Source organism: Monodelphis domestica, chromosome 4 (assembly GCF_027887165.1).
Source record: "Monodelphis domestica isolate mMonDom1 chromosome 4, mMonDom1.pri, whole genome shotgun sequence".
NCBI lineage: Eukaryota > Metazoa > Chordata > Mammalia > Didelphimorphia > Didelphidae > Monodelphis > Monodelphis domestica.
This window is the reverse complement of record NC_077230.1, coordinates 322,183,506-322,196,649: the sequence shown is the minus strand read 5'-3', so window position 1 is coordinate 322,196,649 and position 13,144 is coordinate 322,183,506.

Here is a 13,144-nt window from a genome sequence, read left to right as displayed (position 1 = left end):
CTGTGAGTGTAAAGCAAATGATTTTCACAAAGTAACAGCTTTTTTTAAAGAACAATAGGACAACATGTAATATACATTCAAAAGTATCAAAGTCCCCAGAGTTATGATAGCCCATTTAATTACAATAGCAAACAAACCCACTATCATATTTCATATAAGTTGTTGTATGACAAAAAAAAAACAACTATGAACTAATGGATATTTGTCACAATTTTTATAGACATTACAAATCTTTCAACTTTGGCAAATATACTTTTAAACAAAGTACAACTTATTTGGGTCTAGAACATCACCAAGATATCTAGATTGTTTTGGTTGAAGTAAATTAACTTGAAGAGGTTTTTCAGGAGCTCTTTTTCCAGCTTCCTGATTCATAGAAACATCTTGGTAGGAACATGTCTTTGTTTCTCTACCTTTAATACATATATATAATTATTTAAAAAATCATCCATTCAAAAACTACTAGTTACTAAAATTATTTCTGAAGACTCTTTAGAATCACCATTAAATTCTTAGATTATTAAATTCTCTAAAGGTTGTTAGCCAGGTTATGTTCATCCATCATCTATGTGACAATTAACAAATGAAAAATGGAAAATAAAACAACTGTTTATGGGCTTTTATAATATTTTACAATATTTTGTTCAGTAGCCATAGGGGAAAGGTAACAGAACATATCTAGTAGTTGAAGCACAGTAGATTAAAATGATTCAGTGTAACAGAAAGTATCAATTAATATATGAACTTAAAACAACAAAATTATATCTTAAACAAAGCATTCAGAAAAATATAATAAAATACAGAGGCTTTTATAAAACACTGGAGTCTGAAAAGGCTCAAAAATTTCACCTTCAGTCTATTTAAAGTTGTTGTTTTTTTAATCCATTGAGATTCCTTTTGTCAGAACTGTGGAATTTCCCATAGGGAGAGAGTACATGGGCTTAAGGAATCTCAAGGTGGATGAATCTTTGTGATTTGGCAGCCCCAGATGGCAAAAGGTTGTAGGGGTATGAATTTCTCCCCTGAAGCTCAGGCAAGACAAGTGAAAGGATCAGTGGTAGAAAGAAAAAAAAAAACCATCCCAAATCTGGGAGCTATTTGAAATAGGTAATGCACTGCTCTTTCATAGAATACACCATGCTTGTAATCAACTTTAGGTTTGGAAGAGTCTCTCTTCCTTCTCCCCATTTCCCCTGAGGTAAAATGCCAGTTTCTCCAGAGGGAGTTAGAAGTTTAATCACTGCTTTTTTAACCCTCTGCCCTGAGGAGCAGCTCCAAGGGCTCCTAGCTTCTCGGTGGCAGCAATCAGTCCAGCAGGGGGTAGCAACAGCAGTCAGAGTCAATTAGGGGCAGAGGCTGATTTAGGAGCAAAGCTGGAGATCAGGAGGAGGATTTCTGGGGCTGGGGGCTGGAGCTGGTCAGGGTGAGCAATCTGGGTTGAGAAGGTCAGGAAGAACCGGTATCAGCAATATCAGAGTCAGCAGCAAGGAACAAGGAACAAAGGAGGAACAAGGAATGAGGACTCAAGCAGTTGGGAAGAGAAGTAGTATATCTATTCTTCTCCCAGAGTACCCCAGCTAAATAGCCTGGTCAGTAGGGAGAGCAAGCAACTAGGCAAAAAGTATGAAAAGAAAAATGCAGTAGCTCCAAAGAGAGTTGGAGTTTGAGAGGGTCGGTGGGGTGGGCAAAAAGCCTTGGCAGGAGAAACATGGCTTAAAAAAATTATCTAGGCTATTTTTTAAAAATTGAGAGAATTTCTTGTCCCTTTTGTTCACCATTTGTAAAATTTAAAAATTTATTCTCTAATGATAAAAATATTATATTTTATGGAGGTTTATTAAAAATCATTAGAAATCAAGGAGTAAAGAGGATACAAATTAAAAACCACATGCCCATGGCTGATTAGCCATTTTAAAAATCCCCACTCACCACCATCACTGCTGGCTGCAAGCCCAAGAAGAAGTGGGACTCTCCCCATCCTCGAATTATATCCTCTGTCTACAGGAAATACACAATGGCAGGAAGTCAGTGGATTCCCGGGAAATGTAGTTTTTTTTTTTTTTTAGGGCAACAGATTTTCAATTATGCAGTCAGCATATAATGACAGGAAGTGAGTAAGGTGTAAGGTGCTGGGAATCATAGTTTCTCTGGGAATCTTGGTTTTTAGGGCAATAGATTCTAATTACATAGCATGAAGGGTGACATAAGTAAATTAGAGAAAATATATTTTTCAGATCTATGGATAGAGGAAGAGTTTATGATTAAATAAGAGTTAAGATCACAAGAAGTAAAATAGATCATTTTAATTACATGAAATGTTAAAAAGCTTTTATATATACAAAATTAATTAATCTAAAAACAGGAGAACAGTATAACTATTTACAGCAAGCTTTTTGAATAAGGCCTTCATTTCTCAAATATATAGGAAACTGAGCCAAATTTATAAAATTAAGAGCCATTCCCCAGTTAATAAATGGTTGAATGATAAGAACAATCAATTTTCAGATGAAGGAAATCAAAACTTTTAATAGTCACATGAAAAAAATGATCTAAAACACTACTGATAAGAGAAATACAAATTAAAACCACTCTGAGATATGAAGTGACTAACATAATAGAAAAGGAAAATGAAAAATTCTGGAGGTCATGTGGACAAATTGGGAAACATATGTCCCATTGTTGGACTCATAAATTAGATCAACCATTCTGGAAAACCATTCTGGAACTATGCCTAAAGAGCTATAAAACTCTTAGATCCATAGATCTGACAAATATATTTTCTCTAACTTTATGATACCACCCTTCATGCTGTGTAATTAGAATCTGTTTTCCTAAAAACTAAGATTCCCAGAGAAACTATAATTCCCAGCACCTTACTCACTTCCTGTCATTATACACTGACTGTATAATTGAAAATCTGTTACCCTACAAAAAGAGAACTACATAAAATGCTTTGTCCTAACAATAGCACTACTGATCCCAAAGTGAACAAAGAAGAGAGAAAACACCCTATTTGGACAAAAATTTTTATAGCAATACTTTTTTATGTGGTGGCAAAGAATAGAAAATTAAAGGAATGCTTATCAACTAGGAATGGCTGAACAAGTGATGGTATATGTATAGGATGGAAATTACTGTTGAGCTATAAGAAATGAAAAATATGATTGTTTCAGACAAAACCGAAGATTTATATGAACTCATGCAAAGTGAAGTGAGCAGAACTAGAAAACTGTACACAGTAAACAACAAAGATTTAGCAACTCTGATCACAGCAATAAATCAAAATAATTCCAAAGACCTTGTAGTGAAAATTCCTATCCACTTCCAGAGAGAGAACTGATGAACTGAATGCATATTGAAGTATACTTTTTTAAACTGTATTTTATTTCTTTTTTCCCCGTGTTTTCATCATGGCTAATATGGAAATGAGTTTTGCATACTTCCCATGTATAATTCACAAGAAAATTACCTGCCTTCTTAAGGACAAATTAGGGGAGGGAGGAATTTGGAACTTAAAATTCTAAGAAATTAGTCTTAAAACTTCTTACATGTATTTGGGAAATATTTAATAAAATAAATAAAAATATATTATAAAATGACAAAATAAGTAAAAATTTTTGAAGTATGGGAACTCCACAGTTCAGTTCATCTGTGCATTTTACTTATGCAGAAATACATCATACACAATAAAGTGGCAGCCAAGTTGTACAGTGGATAGAATGCCAGCCCTGGACTTAAGAAGACTTTTTTTCATGAGTACAAATCTGTCCTCAGATACTTACTTGACATGTGACCCTGTCTAGGTCATTTAATCCTGTTTGCCTCAGTTTCCTCTGTAAATGAACTGGAGAAGGAAATGGCAAACCATTCTAGTATCTTGGCTAAGAAAACTCTAAATAGAATTACAAGGAATCAAACATGACTGAAACACCTCAATAATGAGAAAGATAGAGTGTTGCTATATATGCCCCAAATTAAAGTTTGGGAAAGCTAAGACTCAGAGCAAAAGTTTTGTCTTGTTTTTAAAATTATCATTCCATGAAAAAAACACAAAGAAAGTTTTAGGTACAACATGGTTAAACATAAACATGGAAAAGGAGGCCAGGCCTTGACTGCCTGTGATGCCCCCTGCACTGTAGGGTTTCCTATTGCTTCCAACTTCAGCAATAAAGTAGCTTAGGGGAGAGAAGGGTATGGAAAACGATAGCTGTCTTGCTATTTTCTAGGACCTGTGCTGTGGAAAAGTAAAGGCATTTGTTGTGCTTGTCCGCAAGGGGCGGAACAAACATCATAGGAATTCTGAAGGGGACTTTAATGGCTTTCCACTCTAGGAGTTATAGGTAGAAGTTTGAAAAAAGGCAAACAAGTCTGAAGTAAAGAAAATCATCCTAAAAATTAGTTATTCAAAAGCAGAATTTTAGGAAGGAAATGAGATTTTCCTCATTTAAATATAGTATTTTGACAAAGTCCACTTGTTGGATATGTTTTAAAGCAATAGTATCAAATTCAAATAGAAATGGGGGCCACTGAACTTCATATAAGTATGCCCTGCACATTTAATAAAATTGCATTCACATTATTAATGTTCTTTTGTACTTTCAATTAGTTTTGTTAAATATTTCCCAATTATATTTCTACCTGGTTTGGGCCAGATGCATTCAGAGCAGGATCCTGCTTCATATTTCTGTTTTAGAAGTTCTATTTTTTTTTCTTTAAAGACAGTTTAGCCTCATTGGAGGTTTTTTGTTCTCTGAATTTTTGTGATGTATTTGCAGAAATTGCTGCCATCTGCACATCTCAGCTCCATTCATGACTCAGCCATGTCTGAAATTGCAACCTGATCTATGAGATCTATCAACATTATTGGAATGAGGGGAAATGGATGGTGATATATGTCTAAACCCAAGAACACAAACTCTTGCTGCCTATGAAATCTTAGACAAATCATTTATTCTCTTTGATTCTAGGTTCCTTCATCTATTAAAAGGTAGGATTGGATTTAGGTTCCTTTCAACCACAAATCTATGAAACTCTAAGGTGATCTAACTATGGTCGTCCAACTCTTTCACCACACACACCCAACTCCCAAAAAGCCAAAGAGTCATTGCTCAAATATTTAAGCACCTTGATAATTTGTTCTGTGGATAAAATTCACTCTTATCCTTACCTCTTTAAAAATAATTAATTGATCCTACATTTGACCACACTGGGCTTAACGACCTCTGAAAATATTAACCTTCCATGTATATTTTGAAATACAAAGCACTTTGTTGGGCATTATTTCACAGATATAATCTAGATTAGGTGATAATCTAGAGAGGATTAGCTTCAATTCACAGTCATATTTAAGAGACTGGATTACATCATATCAGCTTCAAGGAGTGAGGCATAGAGGCATCATTTAGACAGCTCTTCTTTTCTATAAGTCTGATTATAATGCAAATGGAAGACCAGAGATTAATTCAGCTCTTCTGCAATCTCATTTAATATTTGAAAGGGGAATTCTAGTTTAATACAGAGGAAGGAAAATGTTCTTTTAAATGTATTTTTTCTCTAAAAATTTTTAAAAATCATAAATCAGTACAATTCTAATGAGATATCAAGATCTCATATCTTTTTATGTGATCAAATTAAAAGTATTTTGAGGGAAATATTATTTTAAAGAATTATTCTAAAAGAGAGTATAACAAGTAATTTTTAAAGCTTCATTTATTTTCTAATATAGTTTCAAGAAAGGTTTAAAAGAATCCAAGAATCAAACTTACAAATATTTGAAAAAGATCTGAGGTGGGGGAAAGGAGAAGGAAGAGGAGGTGGGATTTTTAAAAGTCCTAGGGTGATTTCTCAAGATAAGAACTGTGGATATTCTTGGCTCCATTCCTGTCTAGCACTTCTCCTCTGCTCTGTTCCTCCACACCCCCTGTGGAGGCGCTGCTCCAAGTGAGGAATGCCTATTTTCGTAATTGAGTTACTCAGTGGGGAAGCTGAAAGAGCAAAGAAAAGAAGTGAACTGAGCTAGGTGATTTTTCAAAGGCCATCTCTCCCCTCTAGAGGAAAAACTTCCACCCATTGTAAGAAAAATGACAGGTTGAACTCTAGTGTGTATAATTCAGCTGGGAGAGAGGACCCAGTATGAATTCATAGGGCTTGCTTATTATGATCCTGCAGGTGCAGGGTCAGAAAGAAATGGAGGGCATAGCCAAAGAAAAGTCAGATGAAGAGCAAGGTGGTCAGAGTGACAGGCTCAGAAGAAATGCTTATACTGTGAAGATTCTTTCTTTTTTTTTACCCAGCAAGATTTATGACTGGGATGGCATGGTTGGTATAGGTCTTCAAATTCATAACAGGCATTAAGTCTACTAGTGTTAAAATAATTGCAAAAAAGCATATAAATAAAACTTGAGGATGCTAAAAGGATCATTAAGTCATACCTTTCAGAACTGCATGGGACCTTGGAAAACATGTAGTGCATTGCTTCTAAGGAGGATGAGACACACTTATAGAATCCCTGGCGTTCAGTGATGGAATCAACCTCTGTACCTCCCAGTTCCATTTTGGACAGCTATGATTCATAGGTCACAGATAAAGAGCTGGAAGAGAACTCTGAGATCATCTGGTGGAACCCCCTCATTTTATAGATCAGATATTTAAGGCTCCAAGAGAATAATTGGACTTACCCAAAGTCACACAATAACAGAGGTAGAACCTGAACCCAGGACTGACTTTGAATCCTGTGCTATATTTGAAATCACCACATCCTAAAAACGAAGATATTTTGCTTCATATTGAGACAAAATCTACTGCCTTTTAACTTCCCCCCAGAAATGTGCTGGTATATGTTTAGCAACTGGCTCTCTAGGGAAAAATGTATGTGCAGGACACACTTTTACATCTAATCTGCACTATTAGCCTTTCCTCTACCACTTTCTTAAGAGAAGATGATCTATAAATGAATAAATCAACCTCTACGATTCCTGAATATATCTTGTTCCTGCATAATTGTTTATTTTTGTTGTGTTCTTCATTAAATTGTGAGTTCTTTGAGAGTAAATAAAGAATGTCCTAAAATTTTTAGTATTTGCTGATTTCTGAAGTGTAAATGCTAAAACTGAAAATTTACAAGTTGGCTTTCAAAAACAGGGAGCAGGTCACCATTAAAATAGTTGCTATTGTATTGAGCAGCAGCTGAAATAGTGGCTAGCTGTTAAAATAGGTGCACAAAGCCTTTTAATAAAAATTGAGGATGCTAAAAAGACCCTTAAATCGTTGCATTTCAAAGCTGCATGGGACCTCAGAAATCATCTAGCCTCTTGGTACCATCTACCAGCTATTTTAAGCTGACTCAGGCTCACTCTTGCTTTTACTTAGTTCTAATCCTAGTTCTGCAAGTTTAATTACTCTTCAACTTCACTATCCTTTGGATACTTAAAAATTAATCCCCCTTTTAATACATTAGCACATTAATTTATTGGATTAACTAGCTGTCTCACTTCAGCAGGCAAGTATACTCTTGAGAAAGGGACACTGACTTGACACATTTAGATATGGATTAGAAAGGGAAGTGGGAAAGGTCTAGAGAATGGGCATTGAATATGTTTAATATAACACATGGCATTTAAAAATGTATCTTTAATTTTACAATCATCTTCATTTCAAAATATTGCATTTTCTTCCCTACTCAGAGTACTAAATATGGTAGCAAAGAAGAAAAATGAAAGAAAAAAATCAGTTTGTCGAAACTAACAAGCATATCGCCTGCACTTAACTGTATATGGCATCTTCTTCACCCATAGTCCTCTGCAAAGAAGGGAAAGAGGTGTATTTTTCTCATTTCTTTTCTGGGAACAACCAGGAGCATTAGACACATTTTGTATTGTTTCCTTCTTTGTTGTTCATTTTGTTTACTTTGTTACTATTTTTCATATTTTTTATTTTTATTTATACTTCATTTTATATGCTTTTACATTCTTATGATTCTTTGAATTTTCATGTTCATAATTTCTTTAGTATATTAATATTCCATTACATTCATGCATGACACTTTATCCATTCCCTAACTTGTGGTCACTTTGTTTCCATTTCTTTTTTATAACAAAATTGCCACTATGAATATCTGATGTATATGGAAACTTTCTTTTGTCCCCTGACCTCCTTGGGGATATGCCTCTCCAGAGGGCAGTGGGACCTCAGCGTCAAAAGGAATTAATATTTTGGTCATTTTGAGCATAACTGCAACTTACTCTCAACAATGGCTAGACAAATTCAGAGGTCTACCATCAGTTTTATAGTGAGCTAGTTTTTCTATAGTTTTTCCTAGCCCCACCTTATTCATATTTGACAGTTGCTGGTTTGTACCAAAGTTGTTTTTATTTTAATTTCTCTAATTAGTAGTGACAAACTGATCACACCATTTAACCACTTACCTATTGGGGATTTTTTGCTTGGAAGTTCCCTAAATAGTGCAGATATGAAAGCTTTAGAGATATTTGATACAATTTTTCTCCTATCAATAGCTGAATTTCTCATTATTGACATTTTGCAAAAATTTAAAGAATTTCTGTAATGAAAATTATTTACTCTCTTATGATATATATTTTTTGTTTACAAACTCTCCTCAACATAACTGTGAAAGACTTTTGATGTGGTACTCTTCTAATATATTTTTTATGATATGACTTTTAATATCCAGATTACATAGCCAATACTTACAATTATTGTAACATAAGGTGTGAGGGTTTGGTCTAAACCTCATTTCTGCCAAGCCACTTTCCAGTTTTCTCAGCAGAATGTACACAAACAATCATTTAAGATTTACAATGCCTCATATCTATTTTATTTGATTTTTATAACAACCTTGTAAAGTAAAGGAATTAAGACATTAGCAACCCATTTTACAGATGATTTAACTGACATTCAGAGTTGGGTAATTTGCTTGTGGTCACAAAACCAGTTTCTAAAAGAGTTTGAAGTCAAATCCAGATTCTGCCTGACTTCAAGTGCTTTCCACTCTTCTCTACCTCTCACTACCTGGGATAGACACAGCAGAATGAATGGAGGAGAACAATTTCTTTTGAGAGCCATGAGGTACTGAAGCACTCAGAGCTTGATTAGGCAACAAAAATGCACCCTGAGCCATCACTAGTCATCTTGACGTTTGTCTTACCACTAGACTGATGACTGTGGAAGAGAGAGTGAAAGTGATGATTGCGCAACTCTACCTCACTTAAATCCAATTTTTGTGAAAATCAAGACATTAATGACTGATATCATTTAGGTCCTCTTTGAGTAAGAAGGGGCAATAACCAACCACTCACTAAGGTTGACAGGTTCAGACTGAAAAATAAAAGGACATCTTAGTGTGTAATTAGAATGTGTTACCCTAAAATTTATGATTTCCAGCACCCCGCTCTCCTCACATTATATGCTGATGTAGAGAGGTTATGGATTTTGGTAGCCCTGCCTCTCACTCTCTTGATCTGATTGGTTTGGTGGAGGTGGCATTAGGTGAATGGCAGAAGAATCTACTCACATGGCCTTATATTTTGTTAGATAATTACCTTTATATTCTTTTACTTCAAGTGATTATTAATAAACTTTATAAAATATAATACTTGAAGTGTTGGACATTAATTTAAATTCTACATGGACAAAGAAGAAATATCATGTAGAAGAGAAATCATGAAGATGGTAGCAAAGACAAACCTTATTTGCTTCATAATTTTGCTGAGACTTGGTTCTGTGACCAAAATTCCTTATCAATTGAGACACTGTCACAATGTTAGCTAGCTAGATGATGTAGCAGATTAAAAAAACTGGACCTGGGAGATCTGAGTTCAAATTTTGCCTCAAATACTTATTAACCATGTGACCCTGGGAGAACAATTTAATCTCTTTTTACTTAGTTTCCTCATCTATTAAATGGAAATAAAAATAACATTTACCTTCTAAGGTTATGGTGAAGATCAAATTAGATACTCCTTAACCACTTTGCAAATCTGAAAGTACTTTCTAAAAGTGAGCTATTGTTATATAGGTCTACTCAAAGAAGGGTAGTTGACAGAGTAATTTAGTGCTTTTGTTTACTGATGTATGTGTCATGGCTATCATACATCTCAAGTCGAGGCTAAAACCCAGAACTATGGATGATGTTAGGTGAAGAAAATTCAGGAGGCAAAGAATAAGGCAGGTAAGACAAGATCGGAAGCACAGAGAAATGGCCAGCTAAGGGAATAAATAGTCCAAAGAGAAATGGTACTCAATGATCAAAGCAACTTCATAGTCATAATTCAATGGAAATATTAGAGCTCATTATTAACCATGTGACCCTGGGAGAACAATTTAATCTTTTTACCTCAGTTTCTTCATCTATTATTAATATATTAAATCAAAATAAAAAGTTATTTATAAATATATAAGTATATATAAACAGTTATTGGAAATTAGAACAGGGCATTGATTCAGAACCTCAAGCTTCAACTGATAACTAGACGGTTCCATTTGTCAAACATGCAATTGTTCATTATCAAAACCTAGGATGTAGCACGGTGCAGTAGAAAATGCTGAACTGGGAGTCAGGGGCCATTTTCAAATTCTAGCACTGCCACTTACTAGTGTGACCTTAGACAAAGGTCACACTTCACCTCCCTCAATTTCCTCTTCTGTAAGATGAAAGGATTGAGTGGCCTACTTGAACCCTTAAGTCTTATTGGACTCTGGTTCCCCTACCTCATTCTTGCTCTAAACAGATCTCCAGGTATGACACATCCCACTAAAGGCTCCTATCCCTCTTTGATTAGTCAATATCATGGGATGACAGATTCTTGAGCTGGCAGGGATCTTAGAGAACATCTAAATCACCCTTTTCCTTTTATAGATGAGAGACCTGAGAAACAGAGAACATAGACATTTATTCCAACTTACAGTGATAGTTAAAGGTGAGATTTGCACCCAGGTCTTCTTACTTCAGAGAAAGGGTGTTTTCCTCTGAACCACATTGGAGCCCCGGTAGCCATCTAGCAGGAAGGAGGACTCTGAAAAAATGTGCTCAGAATTTCCATTAGCAAACAGCCCAAGCATAAATTTGAAACAGAAAAAGAATGCATTTACACATTGTCAGATTCTAACTAATAAAAATACAACCACTTTGAATGTCAACTCTGTTGACCTTAAAATCAAGCTAACACAAGTGTGATTTACTAATTAGCCACATAGTTTAAAATATTTTTTCAAGAGGGTAACAAAGGCAAATAGATCTTCATTATATTTACATTTAAAATCACTGGGCCATGACAAGATGCAAGCATTTTTAATAGGGCGTCATTATATAAATGTTAATAAACTCTCAGCTGGAATACAATTCTGCATGTGTGGTTAGGTTAGTGAGCAAGAAAGAAGAAAAGACAGAAGAAGGAAACTTGGGTCAGAATCTGATCTCCCACTTTACTATACTGTTATGGGTTTTTTGGATGTGGAAATAAATATTAACTGCTCAAGAAAGCTGTTAAACTGAACCATATTGAATGTGGCAGAATGTGGTGTCCAAAGAGAATGAGTTTATTTCAAATGATGTTTCCATAGGCACAATTCCTTTTTCTTATCTCTCATTAAGGAAGTTCCTTGGGTATATGGCCATCTTAAATATATTATGACAATCACAACCAAAAATGAATAAAATTAGTTTTCTGAGACAGAAGGCAGCCAGTTAGCTCTGGATTAATTCCTAGGAGGCTGTGTCCCAGAGTGCATTGCAGCCCTCAGGAAGAATCCCACAACCAGCATTTATGTGGATTGCATTCGAAAAGCCCACATTCAGTAGGGTTCAATGATTCTTTTCAATGTCAGCTTCTGGATTACTCATGTTCTGATATTAAATGTCTTTTATGTTGGGCTGAGCAGTGTTAGATATTCTCAGGTTCACAATAAGCAGGATGGAACAGGGTTATTTCCACTCACTGGAGATTTATGCATTTGGTTACAATCAAATTGAATGCTTTCTTACAAGGTCTGCTGAGAAATCAGGAGAGAAGAAAATGCCAATTGCTTTATTTATCCTGCTTTCTAAGTCCTACAATGAACTCTCTGAAGAAGCTGGTACTCTGGAAAACTGTCTCAGAAACTTAAACTTGACATTTCTTCAGATCTGAGATGACTTTACCTAAATGTATCAAGTAAATCTGGGACCACCAGATTATTTTTTTACATATAATAAAGGGAGAATACACATTATGAATTATTTGCCTCAGTTCTACATTTCCTATGGCACTTGAAGAGAAGCAACCCTACCTACTTACTTGTTAGCCTGGATGGTGTAAGACCTATACTTAAGTTTTAGCTGTAGGTGGCACAGTGGAAAGAATGTAGCACTTGGAGTCAAAAAACCTTGAGTGTGAATCCTGTCTCAGACACTTATTCATTATGTGACCCTGGGCAAGTCATTTGATTTTTCTCAATCCTAGTTACCACCTTTATAAAATGGAAAAATGATAATCATACCTAACTCCCAGGGATGTAAAGATAAAATAAGATAATTTTTATAAAGCACTTTGCAAACCTCGAAGTGCTCTCAAAATGCTAGTTGCTATTAGTGGTAGTAGAAGTAATAATAATAATAATGGAAGAGGAGGAGAACAAGGCAATACACATGCTGCATAGGGGTCTGACCATAAGGATATTTCTTAACCTTTCAATTCTATAGAGTTATATGTTACAGGAAAAGTTGCTGATTGGTGGAGGAAGTTCCTGCACTTCATAAATCACAGGACTGATCAAAAGAAAAATTGAGTATCTAGAGAAATAGCTGACTATGCAGATGACATTAGTCCTGGAACATCTCGGAGAAAATTAAGTGCTTTGGAAAGAGTAAATGTGAGTGGGGCCAGAGGACACTTAGATCTTTCTGCTGTTAGAAAGAGTCTCAGGCCTCAGGTAAGTTTACTAATGTTTACCTTCTAAAACTGTTTTTCAAATAGTTATGTGCCAGGTTAAAAAAAATTCTTTCATTGCTAACAACAGTCCACAGAAGTACTGATTCTTTTCTTCTTTTATGCCAGTTTAATTTCTAACAGACTCTAAGGCAGGCTGCTGTGAGAGTATGAATTATTAGAGTCTTTTCTTGCCTACTGACTGTATTTTCCTTTAGTGAAAA